Genomic DNA, 21,182 nt, shown 5'->3' on the forward strand with positions numbered 1-21,182 from the left:
ACAAAACAGCTAAGCACAACACACTAAACAGGAGAAACTAACTCTAAAAAGGCTATGAACGGAAAGTACACGCAGCTACGATCTCGGGGGCGCGAAAATCACCTAAATCGGAGGTCGTATGGAAAAGTTACACTAATTCTACTCTACAGGGGCTTTTCTGAAAGTTTGCAGGGACTAAATTGTAAAACAGATAGTTCTAGGGGCTTAAGTGCAAAGTTCAGGGACCTAAACATAATTACCCTAAAATCCAGGGGCCTAATTGCAATTATCCAGAACTATCTAAGGGCCTATATGCAAAAACAGTGAAGCCTAGGGGTCTCCTTGCAAATCTCCCTATTTTCCGAGAATAGGTGGAATTCTTTTTATACTGAAAATCCTAATTAATGCGCAATGCTGACGTCACAGGCTGACTGGGCTGCTGACTGGGCATCCACTGCTGACTGGGCTCTGCCACGTAGGACAGGGACATCCAAGTGGCGCGCTGACGTGTCTTGACTGCTGACTGGATTAAAGAGGACACGTGGCGCAATCTGGACGGCTAGCGAAGGGGTATCTTGCGATCTAATCAGGAGCGTTCAAAGGGGATCCGACGGCTGAGACGGTTCGGGGAGGAAAACAGGCCGGCGGCGATAGGAACACGGCGGCGCCGCCTCGGATCTCGCCGGAGGATCGCCGGAGACACGCTAAACCACGCTACGGGCTACCAAACTCTACGGGGAAAGGCGCAAACGGACGGGGAGCGCACGGGGAATCTCACCGAGAGCTTGTCGATGGCCGGGGAGCTTCTGGCGGTGGTCGGCGACGACAATGGCGGGCGGCGGCGCTCGGAAGTCGACGGAGATCCGGCTGCGACGGCGGAGAGGCGAATCCGAAGGGCGGGGAAGCTTCCTGGGGGACATGCAGTGCCGGAGAGAGGATTAGCTGACCGCGGGGACCTTCGGGTGCTGCTAGCGACGGTGAAGGGCGGCGGCGCTTACCGGCGAGCGGAGAGAGCTCGGTCTGGCGGCGGAGAAGCGTCGGCGAGCAGCGAAACGGGCTCCTCCCGCTACGGCGATGCTGGCGGCGAGCTCGGACGCGGCGGGGAGGTTCGGGCGCGGCGGAATCGGACTCGGCGACGGCGGCGGCTATGGCGCTCGGCTTTCTCGGGTTCTTGCGCGTGCACAGGGGAAGAAAGCGGCGCTGCTGGGGATATATGGGCGAGGCAGGCGCGGGTTGTTGCGGGGCGTAGCGCGTAGGGCGGACGGCGCGGCGAAATCGGACTCGGCGCGCGGCAGCTGCGGGTTCGGTTCGGATACGGCGCGGGCGCGGCGGGGACGAAGGTGCTGACGGGCGGGCCCCTCTGGCAGCGACGCGTGCGCGGGGGGGGGGGGGGGGGCTGGGCTGGAAGCGGGCGACTGCTGGGCTGGGCCGCGGCAAGGAAAACGGGCGTCACAAACCTACCCCCCTTAGGATGAATCTCGTCCTCGAGATTCGGAAAGATCGGGAAAAAGGCCGGGAAACTCTGCTTTAAGATCATCTTCTCTTTCCCATGTAGCTTCTGCTTCTGAGTGATGTTTCCATTGTACTTTACACATCCGGAGCCTTTTGTTCCGAGTAACCCGTTCAGATATTTCGAGAATCTTGACCGGGTATTCTGAATAGGACAGATCCTCCTGAATATTCAGTTCCTCCATGGGCAGCTGCTCTTCCGGGACTCTCAGGCATTTCTTCAGTTGCGAGATATGAAAGACATTGTGCACACCAGAGAGCTGAGGTGGTAGATTCAGTTGATAGGCCACTTCCCCTCTCCTTTCCAATATTTGGAAGGGTCCAATGTATCGAGGTGCTAGCTTACCCTTGACTTTGAATCTGCGAAGACCTCTGATCGGGGAAACCTTGAGATATACGAAGTCTCCAACCTCAAAGATCATCTCTCGACGTCGATTGTCGGCATAACTCTTTTGCCTAGATTGTGCGGTCCGCAAGTTGTCCCGGATTTCCTGCACTTGCCTTTCTGCGTCCCTTAAGACTTCTGGGCCAAACACTTGGCTCTCTCCAGTTTGATTCCAGAATAGTGGGGTCCTGCACTTTCTTCCGTATAGTGCCTCAAAAGGGGCCATCTTCAGGCTGGCTTGGTAACTGTTATTATATGAGAATTCTGCATAAGGGAGGTTCTTATCCCAACTCTTCCCATTCTTTAAGGCGCATGCCCTCAGCATATCCTCTAGAATCTGGTTGGTTCTTTCTGTCTGCCCATCGGTCTGTGGGTGGTAGGCAGAGCTGAAGTCCAATCTGGTGTCCATAGACTCATGCAGTCGTTGCCAAAATCGTGAGGTGAACTGGGTACCACGATCAGATACTATCCTCTTGGGTACCCCATGCAAACACACGATCCTAGACATGTACAATTCTGCGAGCTTTTGCCCCTTGTATGTCTCCTTGACTGGTATAAAGTGAGCGACCTTGGTCAGCCGGTCCACTATAACCCATATAGAATCGTACCCGGATTGGGTTCGGGGCAATCCCACTATAAAATCCATACCAATCTCCTCCCACTTCCATTCGGGTACTCTTAATGGTTGGAGTAATCCGGCAGGCCTCTGATGTTCGGCTTTGACTCGCTGGCAGGTATCACATAGGGCCACATACTCCGCTACTTCACGTTTCATCCCGTACCACCAATATTGATCCTTGAGGTCCTGATACATCTTAGTGCTTCCAGGGTGAATAGAATAGGCTGAGTCATGGGCTTCTCTTAAAATTGTTTCTCGAATAGTTCTAATGTTCGGAACACATATCCTTCCCTTGTACCATACCACTCCCTGCTCATCTTCCGTAAATCCTGGAGCCTTGTCCCTTTTAATGAGTTGTTTGATCTCCAATATTTTCTCGTCTTCCTTCTGACCTTTTCTTATGTCCTGGTCTAGTGTAGAATCCACCTCCATCACAACTGCTTCTGTATTGGACACAATACCCAGGTTAAGTTTTTCAAACTCGCTACACAGTCCAGGCTGTCTTTCCCGTAGGGTCATCATCCTAACATAAGCCTTTCTGCTCAGGGCGTCTGCTACCACATTTGCCTTTCCTGGGTGATAGTTGATTCCTAAGTTGTAATCCTTGATAAGTTCCAACCATCTACGCTGTCTAAGGTTAAGATCAGGTTGGGTGAAGATATACTTCAAACTTTTATGATCAGAGAAGATCTCACACCTCTGCCCGATCAGGTAGTGTCTCCATATCTTGAGTGCATGAACCACAGCTGCTAGTTCCAAATCATGGGTAGGGTAGTTCTCCTCGTGCTTCCTCAATTGCCTTGAGGCATAGGCTATCACATGGCCCTCTTGCATTAGCACACACCCTAACCCTTGCCACGAGGCATCACAGTACACCGAGAATGGCTTCTGGGTGTCAGGCATAACTAACACTGGGGCAGTGGTTAGTCTCTTCTTAAGTTCATTGAAGCTGGCCTCTCGTGCAGTGGTCCATTTGAATTCTTTTCCTTTCTCCAACAACTCTGTCATTGGTTTGGCGATCTTGGAAAATCCCTCTATGAAACGGCGATAGTATCCCGCCAAACCCAGAAAACTCCGAATTTCCGAGACAGTCTGTGGTGACTTCCAATTTAGAACCTCTGTTACCTTACTAGGGTCCACGGCTACTCCTCCTGCCGAGATGATATGCCCCAAGAAGGACACCTCTGTCAACCAAAACTCACATTTACTCATCTTGGCATATAACTGATTCTCCCTGAGTTTCTGCAGAACCATTCTCAAGTGCTCCTCGTGTTCTTCCTCATTCTTCGAGAAGACCAGGATATCATCGATGAACACCACTACAAACTTGTCTAGATAATCCATGAAAACCTTGTTCATGAGATACATGAAGTATGCTGGGGCATTGGTCAATCCAAAAGACATCACTGTAAACTCGTACAGACCATAGCGGGTGACAAAAGCAGTTTTAGGGATATCCGAGGCTCGGATCTTTAGCTGATGGTACCCCGACCGCAGGTCAATCTTGGAGAAGACACCTGCTCCTTTTAACTGATCAAACAAATCCTCAATTCGAGGCAAGGGGTACTTATTCTTAATGGTCACCTCATTAAGTGCACGATAATCAATGCACATCCTTTGGGTTCCATCTTTCTTTGGCACAAAGATAACCGGGGCTCCCCAGGGTGAAGTACTAGGACGAATGAACCCCTTATCTAATAGCTCTTGGATCTGCTCCTTGAGCTCAGCCAATTGATTAGCATCCATACGGTAAGGCCTTTTATATATGGGGGCAGTGGCAGGTACTAATTCAATAACAAACTCAATGTCTCGATCTGGCGGCATACCTGGCAGTTCCTCGGGGAAGACGTCCGGGAATTCATTAACTATCCTGACTTCTTCTACTGCCTTGGCTTGGTTGAGCTTTACATTTCCTCCAGATTCTGCTGTGGCCTTGAACTACGCCTTGGTGCCGCAGGTATGTGTTAACTGAACTGTCTTGGTGGCACATCCTATTACTCCATTATACTTGGCTAACCAATCCATGTTGAAGTGTTCGAAAGTGTTAGTGATGTATGATACATAGCGTGATAACAGTACCTTTACCCTGTTGTAAATATATAACCTACCAAATAGAATGCTCAAAGAATTCTCCATACTTGTACGGACTTTGAAGAGAACCATTCCGGCAATAGAAAGAGGAATCTTATTTAGGCAGCCCATAAGGCTGTATCAAAAGCAATATTGGCATCAGATGCACATCAAGATAGAATAAGGAAATAATTTCATTCATACCACCACTTTAGATGCTGAAGGACCAAGATAGACGACTAGGGAGGGTGAATAGACGCCTTATAAATTTCTTAAGAAATAGATAGCCTACTCCATGTTGATCTAACGCTCCTCAAAAACACACAAACGAAACCAGAGCTTCTCAAATACATGAGTATATGAATATTTATGCCTCTAGCAACAAGAAGAAAATATCCCCAAGATTGAGAAATCGCAGCTCAAAGGGCAAAACAAAAATCAACAAGAAAACCGAAAAATTTGCACCTAAGGCAAGAAAACCAAAAGAAGGAGACTAGAAGTAGATTTACACAAACTCATGCGAGAAAATAGCATTCATTTAGCACAGAGGTTAGCCTTATTTTCAGCTAATTACAAAGATATTTTTCCCATAAAAGCTCTAGCCTATTACAAAGACTAAGCCTATCATCTCCTCTTCTCATATACTTATCACTAGGTTCTCAAATAGCTGGCTCAATCTCTCTCTACAGCTCTACCCCTCTATTTATAGATCTAGGGAGGTGTCTTGGCTCTTAAGTTTCCTTGTTCCCAAAATACCTCTCGCTTATAATGGTCTCCTACCTACCATGGGTGTATTTTGGTCCATATTTTGCTCCGTCCATCGAATAGCTATAGCACCTTCATGACTTAGCTTCGCCTCCACACTAGATTCGTGATGATGCCACATGCACTTTACACTTCCACGGTTTCCAGGCCAAACCGCGAATCCGCCTTGCACGCTTCTCAAAGCGTGACTCACAGCTGCCTGCTTTGTCATCAGGCAAGCATCCCGATGTTGATATGTGTACTCCGTCTTACGGTATTAACTGCCGGCAAGTCTCTCCCACTCCCGATCCTTCGGGCCACCTTGTCACTTGCACCGACATCCCCTTCGTTTGACTTTGTCACAACGCCATCTTCATCCTTCCTTCCAAGATTTGCTTGACCTCCATGTGCACAGCTAGGATGACCCTCGACTCCGCCCGGCTTCCTTGATCGTCGGGCACCAAGCCTTCTGCTTAGCCCCGATCATCCCGCCGTCGGCCACCAAGTTGCATCCTTTTACCTACACACCATGAGACAAGAAAACATGTATCTCCGAAGATGGCACATCCGAAGATCCGAGTGTTCGATCCATGCTCACCACAATTTTCTTCATTTTTACATGATTCTCTTCTTACTACTCTGGAATATATCTGGATACTGTTTTTATTTTATTTTATTTATCCGAGTTCTTGTTCACTACGATGACCAATCTTTTCATGTTTTTAAGGTAATCGTTTTTCACTGCTTCCAAATTCTGAAACAATTTGGAGCTTGCGCATTTGTTCTCGAGAGGGCCAAAACACTGGCATTGCTCCAGTGGATCATAAAGAATCAACACAACAAACAACTTAGCTGCACCGTGATTTTACAAACTACAATACATCGACTCAACAAGCCTTTTATCCCAAACTGCCTGGGATTACAGTAGCATCCATTTTGTATCGTACACGCAAGAATGGAGACGTATACGGTATACCACCACAAGAGCAACAACTGGTGATCCAGGTCAGCTTGGAAAAAAGAGCCGGAGTCCCGGGCCAAGTGAGTGACTAGCATGTTGCATGTTGCCGGTAAAAAAACAAATTTGTACAATATACCTGAGCGTATTTATTGAAATAGACAAAAAAAATTTATTCACGAATCTGTCATCTGTATTCGACACATGGTGTGCCGAAATACGCTTTTTCGTACACCGTGTGTCGTCACGTCATGCTTTACTTTTTCTTTTTCGCTTTCGCTTTTTCCTTTATTCTGGCTACCGGCTCCTTTAACTCTCGATCGGCTGCTATAAATTGGTCGATGTGCATTCATTCGAGCAGAGCAGAGAAAGCGCGAGCAGAGCGACCATGAGCAAAGCGAGTTGCATGCGTGAGCACAACAATAGGTGAGTGCGAGGACGAGCAGCATTTGACGTAGCAATCGAGCTCAAGGAGGTGTAGTGCAGCAGCAGTCGAGCGCGAGCAGGAGTAGAGCAACAGCGCGGAGAGGACAACCTTCCGTAATAGTAAATACGTAGATTATGTATGTACTTAATATTTAGATTAAAAAATATAATTAGAGAAAGTAGAGTATTTATTCCGTTCGAATACATTGGTTAAATGGTATTAAGTTGATAAAATAGAGTAGGTATAATATTTGCATATTTTATGATCTCATAACAGTAATTATAATCTCGTAACAGAATCTACTATAGTGTAACAGTTATTTTGAACATAGATTATGTATGTACTTAATATTTAGATTAGAAAATGTAATTAGAGAAATTAGAGTATTTATTCCGTTCGAATACATTGGTTAAATGATATTAAGTTGATAAAATAGAGTAGGTATAATATTTGCATATTTTATGACCTCGTAACAGTAATTATGACCTCGTAACAAAATCTACTATAGTGTAACAGTAATTTTGTACCTAGATTATATATGTATTTAATATTTAGATTAGAAAATGCAATTAGAGAAAGTAGAGTATTTATTCCGTTCGAATACATTGGTTAAATGTTATTAAGTTCATAAAATAGAGTAGGTATAATATTTGCATATTTTATGATATCGTAACAGAATCTACTATAGAATCGCTGGGATTGTTTGCTCAAGCAATTTGGATCTGAGCTGCATCGAGTAGGGCTTTGACTTGATTGACCATACGAGTCAGCGAATTCACCGAATCCAACTCTGGGAAGGATCTGAGGATGTTAGCGTCTGGAGTACTGAATATGTCACAACCAAGGATCGGTGGCTGCCAAGTCAATGAATCTTCATGGTGACTGTTCGGAGGGAGCTTGTCCCTTAAACCGTGGGTTGCCACGGGTGGGGGCACACCCACCGGAAGTTGTCGTGAGAGGCCAGGAGGAATCTGCCCCTCTGCGGTCCGCCGATGAAGGGTCGTGTCAGGTGCATGCATTGCTCCGTCCGCAAACATTTCGGGTGGTAACATGGCCCTGGTACTGTAATATCCCGAAATCATAAGCTGTAGTTTTTGAGATAATTAATTGTTGTTAATGCGAGACTACAAGTTTAATTTCCAAGAGATCGAGTTTCTTTAAAATTTTAGAGTATAAATTTGATTCTTTTAGAATTTGTTTGGTGTGTTCAATATGTGATGATTGATTTGTTTGGTGTTAATGTATTTATGAGATTTTCTTTCTTTTATTTTTCTTGAGTTTTTCTGTGCATCATAAATCATGTTTTATATGCATAGCATTTTGTTTTGAATTTTTAGAAAAATTGGCTTAGCCAAAAGGTATAAAAATTTAGCCAGATATACCTTATGGTCTGCAGTATTTTTGTAAATTTTGGTAGAATTTCTAGAGCACATCTAAATAGGTTTTTGAAAATCAAAATTTTATTAGCTAAAAATAGATGTGTACCTTGAGGGCCATATTCTCTCTTCCTGGCCCATTTCCTCTCTTTTGACCCAGCTAAGATCAATCAAAGAATCAACTGTCAGGCACGGGAAGCTTCGGTACCACCGTTCTCCTTCCATGCCGCATCCTGTGCTCATCGTCAGCCACGGACGACGACCATACCGCCTCCCATACGATGTCCCCTTCATCCTTATCCTCTCTCTCAGATATCTTTCTTCACAACCGAGCTGCCCTCTCTTCTTGCTCGGACTCTCGCTCATCTGAGCTCCTCTGGAGCAGCAGCAGCATTCCGGCTCCTACTCTCTCTCTCACCGTTCCCTCAGCCAAACGAGCAGTAAGTCGAGCTCACCGCTGCCTTGCTCAGCCTCTCTACCATTGAGCTACTGCATGGAGCACCCCCTGGAGCACCCCCTGGAGCCCCTCCATCGTCACATAAGCCCCCTGTTAGCTCCCTTGCCCGCGAGCTCACGCGCGCTCGCGCGGCCTGTTTCAGTTCCGGCCGAAGGATAATGCACACCGCCGCCATGATTCTTTCTCCTCCGGTGAGCCCACGTCAATTCCTCCCGGTCATGACTTCTTCAATGCCTTGTGCCCCTCCTTGACTGATCCTTGCCGCGAATCCGTAGCTGCGCGCCGCCATGGCCGTTTTTGCCTCCGCCGGTCACCATTGCCGCCACCGAAGCACCTCACCGGCGATCCACCACTCCACATGTAACACCCTACTTTACAACTCAGCCTATTTATATAAAAATAGGATATTTTAGCAGCATTTCCTATATAGAGAGGTATAACTGACCAAAAGAAAGATCTCAGGCAGACAGAATCAGATATAACCAGCATATATAGAAACCGTTATGACGCTACCAGCGTCTGCCACAACATGAACCAAGCAAACGACAGACCACCAAAAACACCATTTATAACACCGGTTGAGCTATCAACATGGTGATGAGGTAGTGTGTGCAGCTACCAAGATCCATCCCCAAAATGCACGTCAATATCTAAACATACCTGTAAAGAAAGCACGAGTGAGATTCGAAAATCTCAGCAAGTGAATGGTACTTTAACAAAAAGCTATTTAGCCACAGTTGAATGTGCTAACAATTCTAAATAGAAATTAGTAATGAAACAGACCGCCAACACTAGGAGAAATAATTATGACTAAGCAAGTCTAACGATAACATTAAACATTTTAACATTCGGTTGGTATAATCCTTCAGAGCCGCATATATATCTATATACAAGCTAACTAAAGGAAATCAGATTTGATGCGAATGATTCATTGAATTTCATAAGAAGACATAACCATGCACATGATATGCTCTCCTCACCCTTACCCCTCCTCGGGTAACGTAAGGGTGTGCACCGTACCCCTCCTCGGGTGACATACGGTACTGTACCGGTACGGTCGCGGCCAGAAGACGACGACAAACTTCCAATACATGAGATGTATATGTATGACGTGCTTCAAGCATATCCAACATAACTCCCGAAAAATGCTTGAGACTTAAAAAAACATTGCATAAAATAATAATGAACAACTGCAGAATGGCATATCGTACTTACTGCATTTCATAAATCAATCATCGAGTAAACTTCTGGAAAAGTAAACAACATAGTACCCAGCTCAGAATCAGTCATTCAGATTAGATGAATGCACTGTAATTAAAGAATGTAGGCAACCCAATATTAGGTTAAAGCATAGTCATACAATACATTCACTTGCCTTTACCGACGATGAAGAAAATTCGATCAAGAACGTCCAGAAATAGTACCACCTGTACAGGCATACTATTAGAACTAAAACACATTTAAAACACATAAAATATGAAGCGTCAATTCTACGTCTGAAAACGTCACGTATACGCCTACATTCCGAAAAACTGAACAGACAATTGTATCACATGAAATGATACACTATTTTCAATTCAGAGTCGAACTAAAATCTCACTAATTAGACTTCGCTCTGATGATCGAAATAAATACTTCGACTCGGATATCGTATCTTCGAATCAATAATGATTATCGAAACGAAACAGACTATTGATCACATGAAATAATACGACAGGAATTGATTGATTTGATTTAATCAAATCACAAATATCCAGAAATTACTGAGAAATCGCCTTCGAAAAAATTGACGACGAATCCGACGAAAAATCCGAAATTTCCAACTTTATCCGACGAAAAATCCGAAATTTCCAACTTTCCCCCTTTTTTTTCTTTCTTTTTTCTTTTTTTTTTCTCCTTTTCTCTTTCTTTCTCTCTTCTCTTTTTTTTTCCCTTTCTTCCTTCTTCTTCCTGGCTTCTCTCCCGGCCGGCTCTTTTCTTTCTTCTTTCTTCTTCTCTCTCTCTTTTCCTTTCTTTTCCGATGCTTGATTCTTTTCTAGCTCTCGGTTAGCACACACACGGAGAGAGAGAGAGTGAGCACGGCGGCGGCGCCGGCAGGCGGTGGTTCGGCAGCGCGCGACGTGGCGGCTCACAGGCGCAGGACGGCGCGCGGCAGCGGCGACAGCAGTGCAGGCGCACGGCGCGAGCTGGTCCGGTGGCGCAGCGAGGCGCGCGGCACGCCGGAGGATGAGTTCGACCGGCGGACGGCGCGAGTAGCAGCGCACGGCGCACGGCGGCGCACGCGGGCGATGGCAGGAGCAGCGGCAACAGACATGCTCAGCAACGAGAAGAGAGAGAGCAAACACGAACGAGAGCGAAGTGTCTGGATGGATCGATCTCCAGTACTTATCCTCTTTTTTTTCATTTTTTTTTAAACAACGAACGGTCTAAATTTATTGGACTTGCTACGGGTCACAGTACTTATCCTCTTTTTTTTTCATTTTTTCATTTTTTAAAACAACGAACGGTCTAAATTTATTGGACTTGCTACGGGTCACAAAGTGCCCGAAACGGACATATGAATAGCAAAATGGGTTCATCTCGACGAGATGAACGCAACCACGGTCTCCGATCATCCATACGAGCAACGGATCAAAAAGTCAACTTTTTGTCAAATCTCTCTCTTTTTTTTTCTAAAAAAATTAGTATTACATTCTCCCCCCCTTAAAGGAATTCGTCCCCGAATTCTGCCGCTTCCATGGCAACTATGGAACAGAGGTAAAAATTTCAAAACTTATGACTCACCAGCCTCAAAGAGCTCAGGATACTCCTTGCGCATTTGTTCTTCAAGTTCCCAAATTGTTTCTCGTTCTATTTTATTTGTCCAACGGACTCTCACAAACTTGATAGTTCTCCTTCTCATGACTCGCTCGGAGGAATCCAGAATACGTACTGGGTGGCACTTTACGGTCAGATCTTTCTCTATCGTAATTGATTCAACATCAATTTTATGCTCAGGGTCTCTCAGATATTTTCTTAACATAGAACATGGAAGACATTATGTACTCCACTCATTGAGTCTGGTAAATCAAGACGGTATGCCAAACTGCCTACTCGGTCTGTGATTAGAAATGGACTAATGTACCTCGGATTAAGCTTCCCAGAGATACCAAAACGTACAACACCTTTAGTTAACGACACTGTGAGAAGAACATAGTTACCAACTGAAAAATCTAAGTCTCGTCTCCGAATATCTGCATAGCTCTTCTATCGACTCTGAGCAGTCAACAAGTTCTGATGTATTTGGTACACCTTCTCTAAGGTTTGCTGGACCAAATTTGGACCAAGTAGTGATCTCTTTCCAACGGAATCCCAACATAAAGGGGAAACACACCTTCGACCATACAATGCCTCAAAGGGAACCATCCGAATACTAACTTGATAGCTATTATTATAAGCAAACTCTACTAAAATTGGGATACAAATTTAGAATCCCGATCTGAAATGATCGGTTTTGGCACATCATGCAACCTCACTATTTCCCTGATATACAAGGGAATCAAATCATGTGCCGAACTGGTTGTCTTCATTGGAAGGAAATGTGCGGATTTTGTAAGCCTATCCACGACAACTCAAATAGCATCTTTGCCTCGAGGTGAACGAGGCAACCCAACAACAAAGTCCATAGTGATATGTTCCCATTTCCATTCTGGAATTTCTAAGGATTGCATTAATCCTGCATGTCTTTTATGCTCAGCCTTTACTTGTTGGCAGACACCACAAGCTTCAACGTACTTAGCAATATCCACTTTCATCCTTTTCCACCAAAAATTTAGTTTTAGGTCTTGATACATTTTGGTTCCACCGAATGAATTGTATAAGGAGTCCTGTGGGCCTCTTTCAAGATATTTATTTTCACATCTGCCTTTTGAGGTACACAAAGACGTCCTCTGAAGCGTATTGCGACATTCTCATCAATGGTAAATTCTTTTGATTTTTGTTTTCATCGAAGTCCTCTTTCGAACTTCTAAAGGAAGACGATCTTATTGTTGAGCTTCATGAATACACTCAGGTATAGCAAACTAAATAAACATTTGAGTCTCCTTCTGTATCGTACTAGTAAAACAAAAAGAAATCTTCATCCGGCTCAAATCCAACAATATAGACATTACTATTTTAGGAACACCTGTTATGCTAAGGGAGTCAGCTACCACATTTGCCTTTCCGGGATGATACTGAATTGTCAAATCATAGTCTTTGATTAATTCTAACCATCTTCGTTGTCTCAAATTCAGATCTCTCTGAGTGAAAATGTATTTGAGACTTTTATGATTAGTGAAAATATCACATGACTCACCATACAGGTAATGCCTCCAACTCTTCAAGGCAAAACCACTGCAGCCAATTCTAAGTCGTGAGTGGGATAATTCTGTTCATGAGGTTTCAATTGTCTGGAAGCATATGCAATTACCCGACCTTCTTGCATAAGCACACCGCCAAATCCGATCCGAGAAGCATCGGTGTAAACTGTGAAACGCTTACCACTCTCGGGCAAAGCCAAAATAGGAGCATTCACCAACTTATTCTTCAAAGTTTGGAAATTGGTCTCACATTCATCAGTCCATACAAATGGAACACACTTCTTAGTAAGTCTAACCATAGGCTTTGCAATAAAAGAAGAATCTTGTATAAAATGTCGGTAATGGCCAACGAATCCAAGAAAACTCCGAATCTTGGTTACATTGGACGGTCTTTACCATTTCGTTGCCTTCTCACTCTTAGAAGGGAAAACGAATCCAAGAACACACAACATTTCTGCTAATACTATACCAGCCAATTATAAGACACTCTCTATGACTAGTTCTAAAACCAAGGCATTAGTTGCCCAGAAACATCCTTTTTGGTGGATGCAATCACACCAAAAATATTGTTTGGCTATCTCCACAAACTTGGGTCGAAACCCCCCAATAAGAATATAAACCTTCTTCGCTTCAACTTCAACTCCTTCACAGGAAGGATCAATTTAAAACCTATATGGTTCAGGATTAAAGAAACATCAACACTTCACCTCTTCTACCAACATCACTAACTCCAAAAAAAAAACGAGTGTGGGTAGATCTACACAAGAGATAGTCACAACATTAAGATATAAACCTCCAGTTGGTCATTCTCATCCCGATATATCACCAAGTCTAGATGGGGTGATCAGGAGATTACAACCACTTGCCTAATTCAATCCTTCTAAACATCTAACGACTTGTCCTTCATGGTACAAGTTTAGACTTGCACTTTCCAACTTGAATACCAGAACACTTCCATCCAAAGGCAGTTGAACCAATAGATAAATTGTGTTGACCGGTACGTTCAGAAACATGCCCAACTGGCATACTAAAGAACTTCACATCTTGCTCACATTCCCAGGCCAGTCATATTATCAATAACTACACCACAACTTCTTCAAAGTAAAATTGCATGCAAAAACACATCCTCCTCAAAAGTTGGAAAGACATCGGTTATTCCAACCAACAAAATGATCACTGCGGAATACTCATGGAGAGGGTTGAAAATATGACTTCTGCAATCTCAACCCTGTTAATCCAACTCCAATTTAGTTATTTTGCGAATTTAGTTTAGCAAGCGCCATTTGCAACACCAATTTACCGTCAACGGGTTGAGCGTTAGCATACAATGCTTCTCTCCAGGTCCTTAGAAGGCATACCCTCTCCTGAACAGCAACAAAACTACGGAGATACACCCCAATAGTTCATCCTCTTTCACAACACTCCTTTAAACAGAGGAGCAACCCTTAGCTCCCAAACATAACTCTAATCTCAGCACTTAAATTCCGGAATAAACTCCACTTTTACCACATTCTTTCCTTGAACCAGGGTTTGGATAGACTTACTCCCAATAGAGACAAACTTCTAGTATGTAAACCCACTCAGGCATCTCTCAGTCAAATCTCCATCCTTAGAGAAAACTGGGTCACCAACAGAAATCCAAAACTCTCACGTCAGAAATTAGTCCATTACTTCTTTAACTTCATTCACTCCACAAGAACCAATAGGAAACAAAGTTCTAGGATGGATCACATTAAAAATCCAATAAAACACCACGACAAGCCCTAACAACACCTTCGGTTATTAGGTCAGGAAAAATTCAGGCGACCTTAAATTTCAACATTCACTTCAACGAGCAAAATTCACTAGGTTCAATTGATAATGCTCCCATGGTGACAAGCCAACTTAGCATCCTATCATAACGTTATAGGTCATAGACTATTCAACAAACCCCTGACAACGCCAATGCTCCTACAATCCAAGTATATTCTTGGCTTCAAGCTTCAAAGCAAATGAATTCCCATGTCAAAGACGACAGGTTTAGCTAAGCGATATCAGAAACATAACATGATTCAACCAAAATCTCTACCTCAGCTCCGCAAGGGCCAACCTTAGGTATTCCACTTGTGAAACCACACAAAACAGGTCTGAAACAACTGATGCATCCTTAAGGAAGGTGTCACTCCATTAGCATCACTTCGATGCAAATCGGTTGTTTCAACGCAATCAATAACTCTAACTCCCATAGCCAGTGGACTATTCCGCAAAGGCTAACTTAACAAAATAACTACCTCAAATAATCATTTCAAAACATGCATAGATATTCCAACCACAAAAGATTATTCTCAGATATTAAAGAAACTGACACATAAGATATGCAAACATTTCAACTTAAACACGAGGTGTTAACTAACCCTCATAATATCAACAACTAGGGTACAAGTCTAGCAAAAGATTAGAAAAAAAAAACTCCCAGAACCCTATTAGGATCTCGCTATCAACACATCTTCACACAATCGACAAAAAGATCGCCCTGACTCCATGGGAAAAGAAATTCCTACACCATTCTAATGTTTAGGTTGAAAACATTATCACCTTATCTTCTATGGGAAGGCACACATCGATCCATTTCTCCGACATTCCGAGAACGAATAGTTAGGGTCAACGATATGGGGGCCAGTCCATCTCGTACCCAAAACATTCGCTCTGTATGTGGATAGTTGGATCGCAAACCTAACTCTTGGTCAACCTCACCTGGCAATGCAGAAAAGGCATCATGGGGGCCCTCCACTTACCCATCTGCAGTGCCATACAACAGTTATGCTATTGATCCTCTGAAGCTTCTCAGGTTCTAATGACCAAGGTAACTATTTTAACGCCCTGACAAAAACACCATTCCAACGGAACTGACTCCAACAACTTAACAATATATATCAATGATAAAACACTAAAGAATATGTGGACAATCAAACAAGTAACTTCAATAGTACTTATCTGAGATAGCGAACATAGATAAACAAGACGTATGCAATGAAATGCATCCCATACCCATTCTATTTGTGCAAGTGTGTCAAGTTCATCATTCAATTACCTAGGAACTAAAGCCTAGGCTCTGATACCAAGCTGTAACACCCTACTTTACAACTCAACCTATTTATATGAAAATAGGATATTTTGGCAGCATTTCCTCTATAGAGAGGTATAACTGACCAAAAGAAAGATCTCAGGCAGACAGAATCAGATATAACCAGCATATATAGAAACCGTTATGACGCTACCAGCGTCTGCCACAACATGAACCAAGCAAACGACAGACCACCAAAAACACCATTTATAACACCGGTTGAGCTATCAACATGGTGATGAGGTAGTGTGTGCAGCTACCAAGATCCATCCCCAAAATGCACGTCAATATCTAAACATACCTGTAAAGAAAGCACGGGTGAGATTCGAAAATCTCAGCAAGTGAAAGGTACTTTAACAAAAAGCTATTTAGCCACAGTTGAATGTGCTAACAATTCTAAATAGAAACTAGTAATGAAACAGACCGCCAACACTAGGAGAAATAATTATGACTAAGCAAGTCTAACGATAACATTAAACATTTTAACATTCGGTTGGTATAATCCTTCAGAGCCGCATATATATCTATATACAAGCTAACTAAAGGAAATCAGATTTGATGCGAATGATTCATTGAATTTCATAAGAAGACATAACCATGCACATGATATGCTCTCCTCACCCTTACCCCTCCTCGGGTAACGTAAGGGTGTGCACCGTATCCCTCCTCGGGTGACATACGGTACTGTACCGGTACGGTCGCGGCCAGAAGACGACGACAAACTTCCAATACATGAGATGTATATGTATGACGTGCTTCAAGCATATCCAACATAACTCCCGAAAAATGCTTGAGACTTAAAAAAACATTGCATAAAATAATAATGAACAACTGCAGAATGGCATATCGTACTTACTGCACTTCATAAATCAATCATCGAGTAAACTTCTGGAAAAGTAAACAACATAGTACCCAGCTCAGAATCAGTCATTCAGATTAGATGAATGCACTGTAATTAAAGAATGTAGGCAACCCAATATTAGGTTAAAGCATAGTCATACAATACATTCACTTGCCTTTACCGACGATGAAGAAAATTCGATCAAGAACGTCCAGAAATAGTACCACCTGTACAGGCATACTATTAGAACTAAAACACATTTAAAACACATAAAATATGAAGCGTCAATTCTACGTCTGAAAACGTCACGTATACGCCTACATTCCGAAAAACTGAACAGACAATTGTATCACATGAAATGATACACTATTTTCAATTCAGAGTCGAACTAAAATCTCACTAATTAGACTTCGCTCTGATGATCGAAATAAATACTTCGACTCGGATATCGTATCTTCGAATCAATAATGATTATCGAAACGAAACAGACTATTGATCACATGAAATAATACGACAGGAATTGATTGATTTGATTTAATCAAATCACAAATATCCAGAAATTACCGAGAAATCGCCTTCGAAAAAATTGACGACGAATCCGACGAAAAATCCGAAATTTCCAACTTTATCCGACGAAAAATCCGAAATTTCCAACTTTCCCCCTTTTTTTTCTTTCTTTTTTCTTTTTTTTTCTCCTTTTCTCTTTCTTTCTCTCTTCTCTTTTTTTTTCCCTTTCTTCCTTCTTCTTCCTGGCTTCTCTCCCGGCCGGCTCTTTTCTTTCTTCTTTCTTCTTCTCTCTCTCCTTTCCTTTCTTTTCCGATGCTTGATTCTTTTCTAGCTCTCGGTTAGCACACACACGGAGAGAGAGAGAGTGAGCACGGCGGCGGCGCCGGCAGGCGGTGGTTCGGCAGCGCGCGACGTGGCGGCTCACAGGCGCAGGACGGCGCGCGGCAGCGGCGACAGCAGTGCAGGCGCACGGCGCGAGCTGGTCCGGTGGCGCAGCGAGGCGCGCGGCACGCCGGAGGATGAGTTCGACCGGCGGACGGCGCGAGCAGCAGCGCACGGCGCACGGCGGCGCACGCGGGCGATGGCAGGAGCAGCGGCAACAGACATGCTCAGCAACGAGAAGAGAGAGAGCAAACGCGAACGAGAGCGAAGTGTCTGGATGGATCGATCTCCAGTACTTATCCTCTTTTTTTTCATTTTTTTTTTTAAAACAACGAACGGTCTAAATTTATTGGACTTGCTACGGGTCACAGTACTTATCCTCTTTTTTTTCATTTTATTTTTTTTTAAAACAACGAACGGTCTAAATTTATTGGACTTGCTACGGGTCACAAAGTGCCCGAAACGGACATATGAATAGTAAAATGGGTTCATCTCGACGAGATGAACGCAACCACGGTCTCCGATCATCCATATGAGCAACGGATCAAAAAGTCAACTTTTTGTCAAATCTCTCTCTTTTTTTTCTAAAAAAATTAGTATTACACCACAGCTTCTCCAAGCCAATTTGCACCATGGAGAGCTCCACCGTGACCGCCTGGACGTAGAGCGCGCACCCCCTTGGCACCGGCCCGTCGCCGGCATGATGCTCACCGAGAACCACGCGTCGTCGTGCCACCTTCCCCGCCGCTGGCTGTGCCCCGGCCGAGCCCGTCGGTCAGTACCTACCTGTGGTTGTTCCTCATCGTGAGGCGTAGCTGAGGGTGCTCTCAGTTGGCCGAGCCGCTGTCTTTTTCCACCGTCGCCGGCGTGCAACCGCCGCCGCCTGCAGCTAAACTTCGGAACCTCGGCGCCGCAACCAGTCGCATGACTTCACGCCGCTTGCTGCCGTCGCCATTGCCGCCGTCGAGCTTGCTCCGGCCACCTCCGAGCCGTGCGTGTCACTTCGCGAGGATCCCCATGGCGCACTGAACATCTTGGTACCCTCCGCTGGCCGAGCCGTCGCCGGAACCGCCGCCGGCGTTGCCTCCAGCAAGCCTCACGAAATATTTTATGTCCATTGCTGTGGATTTTTTTGGATGGATTTATTTGCATCTTTCGGTGTTTATCGATCAAATATTTGGCGTGTATATAAGTGCGATCAACGATGAACGATAGAGATCAGAAATATCACAAAGGTGAGAGGCAAGCAATCCTTTTTGACCATTTTGGACTCAGTGTTTAAATTTACTTTATGCATTGATTATGAAAATTTATTATGCATGCATAGATGTTTTATAAAACTGCTATTTGGGATGGTAGTCATGACCTAATTGAATCAATATGTCAACTCTCCTTGAACTTGTTAACCTTACCATTGAACTTGTTAACCTTACCATTGTTAATCTAGGCTTTGGATTGACATGATAATGTCACTTGGGTAGAACCGGACTAAGGCGTAATGGATATGCTTGGCCCTGCTGTCTACGGTAGTCTATTTGGTTGTCACACTATCACTTGGGATATGAAAAGATTTGTTAAAAATAGTTAAGTTGTTGTTTTGAGAAACTTGAGTTGTTGTTCAGATTCGGGCAGGTTTATGTCAATGTGTGTCGGAAGGTGAGCGTCGTCTCACAGAAGAGTGTATAGGTGGAGACCTGCTCGTGTTGTATGAGGACCGGTACCTTGTACCCGGAACTAAGGGAAACAGTACAACCACATGTGCCGGTATGGATGACGGCCCTAGCTTATTAACCCGAGTAATTCTACCCTTGCTTCTTGGAGTTTGGTGTGTATGTGCGGGTAATCCACGAGGTGGGTGTATCCGAAGGGACTCCCATGGCTATACGCGTGGGATCAAAGTTTGCCGACATAACGATTAATACCCTCTGGACTAGTGGGACCGCCTCTGGGGTACTTAGTCGGAGGGAATAATATTAATCGGGAGGAGCAATGGTTAGGATTAATTGTTGTAATGGCTTTGTCATGACGCCCTATGTACACCCAACGTGCAGAGTGTACGGTATCGATGGGTACCACCAAAGGGAAGTTCATGTCATGTAGGTAAAGTGTACAAACTCTGCATAGTATTAAATCTATTCGAATAGCCGAGCTCGCGGTCAAGAGCCCCTTAGGAAAGGCTGCATGGTTTACATTATTTGTTTTGGGATGTCGGTTTCACTTGTAGGCACTAGCGTAAGTATTGTGTATGTCTAGATGGAGAATCGATCTTCATGTTCTGTGGTGGACATGAAGCTGTTGTTATTTATTTATTTGCACTATCATTTACGTTTTGCTCTGTTTAAATTACGTTGCGAATCTATTATATTGTGTATTTTCCAAATTGTCAATGCATTTATGCAAAAATAGATATGTTGGCCATCCTTCAATTCAACCTGCATTATTGTATCATTGCAATATATATAGCTTGCCTCCTGAAGTCGTTTATTCAGAAATAATGCCAGGAAATCATGGAAGCGATGATATCGGGTCTTTCTAGGATTCAACTCCCAGTCGGTTGCCTGTGGGCGGGTTTGAGGCACACCCGCTGGATATTTGAATCTATTTCATTGTATTTTTCCGCTGCATATCTTCTATATTGTAGACCGGTTGGTCATATTGTTGTAAATTTAATCCAATTAAACATTTTCACCTTGTAAAATGTATGGATATGATATCACTGTTGTAACCGTGTGTACTTGCTACTGATCATGGGACAAGTACAGTGGAAACACGGAGTTTCGGGTAATCTAATTACCCGGGGCGTCACAGGTACCATCGGCAGCGACAGCTATCGCCGGATCTTTGGGAATTTCCGCGCCGTTGTCAACCACGGTGTTTGAATCTATCACCATTGGGTCAGTCGATGGGGGGTCGTTGCTTCTATCCATGAACATGAATCATCTGTTCGGCTGCTCTGGCTAGTGCTAGAATCACCGTTGCCACCCTCGTCGCTGTCGGTGTCCATGCAATGGAGAATATTAGGCTTCGTGGGATCCCACTTGAGATGTCCCACCTCATGATACGCATCCAATGGTCTGGACTCGAGGGTACCGGTGTGGATTAGTCCACCTTGATCGTCTAAACGGAAAACCATACTTCCAAAGATGATTTCCGAGTCAACAGGAGGAGACTCGAAGACGCCCGCTGTCAATTCAAAGTGATCGTAGAAGTCGTTGTCGGAGAATCCCGACGCAAACGTGAGCCCGAGACATGATTAATCCTGCAAATTAGAAGAAGGCCCCTACCCGGCGTGCCAACTGTCAAAGATTATTTCCCGACAATATATCCGTAAATTGACTGGGTTACCTTCATGTATGGGGATCAATCACGAGACGGGATGAGAATAATGTATACAGGTTCGGGCCTCTAATTAGAGTAATACGCTACGTCATGTGGGTTGTTGCTGCCGTGTATTGATGATCTTGAGTACAAACAATAGGGTTAAAC

The 21,182-nt window shown here is 44.1% G+C and overlaps 2 long non-coding RNA genes across 3 annotated transcripts; one reads left to right on the plus strand and one right to left on the minus strand.

Annotated features, from left to right (window-relative positions):
* Window positions 1-8,376: 8,376 nt before the first annotated feature.
* LOC133898907 (uncharacterized) lies at window positions 8,377-20,501 on the plus strand. Of its 2 annotated transcripts, XR_009906278.1 has the most exons (4): window positions 8,377-8,715; window positions 8,800-8,884; window positions 18,307-18,931; window positions 20,186-20,501. It is a non-coding gene; the product is annotated as an uncharacterized LOC133898907 (long non-coding RNA). The 2 variants fall into 2 exon arrangements; XR_009906277.1 differs by having other exon boundaries at window positions 8,377-8,884.
* On the minus strand, window positions 16,081-17,435 carry LOC133898906 (uncharacterized). Its single transcript, XR_009906276.1, has 2 exons — window positions 17,373-17,435; window positions 16,081-17,035 (listed from the first exon to the last, which is right to left on the minus strand). It is a non-coding gene; the product is annotated as an uncharacterized LOC133898906 (long non-coding RNA).
* Window positions 20,502-21,182: the final 681 nt, after the last annotated feature.

This window comes from Phragmites australis, chromosome 18, assembly GCF_958298935.1.
Source record: "Phragmites australis chromosome 18, lpPhrAust1.1, whole genome shotgun sequence".
In the NCBI taxonomy this organism is placed as follows: domain Eukaryota; kingdom Viridiplantae; phylum Streptophyta; class Magnoliopsida; order Poales; family Poaceae; genus Phragmites; species Phragmites australis.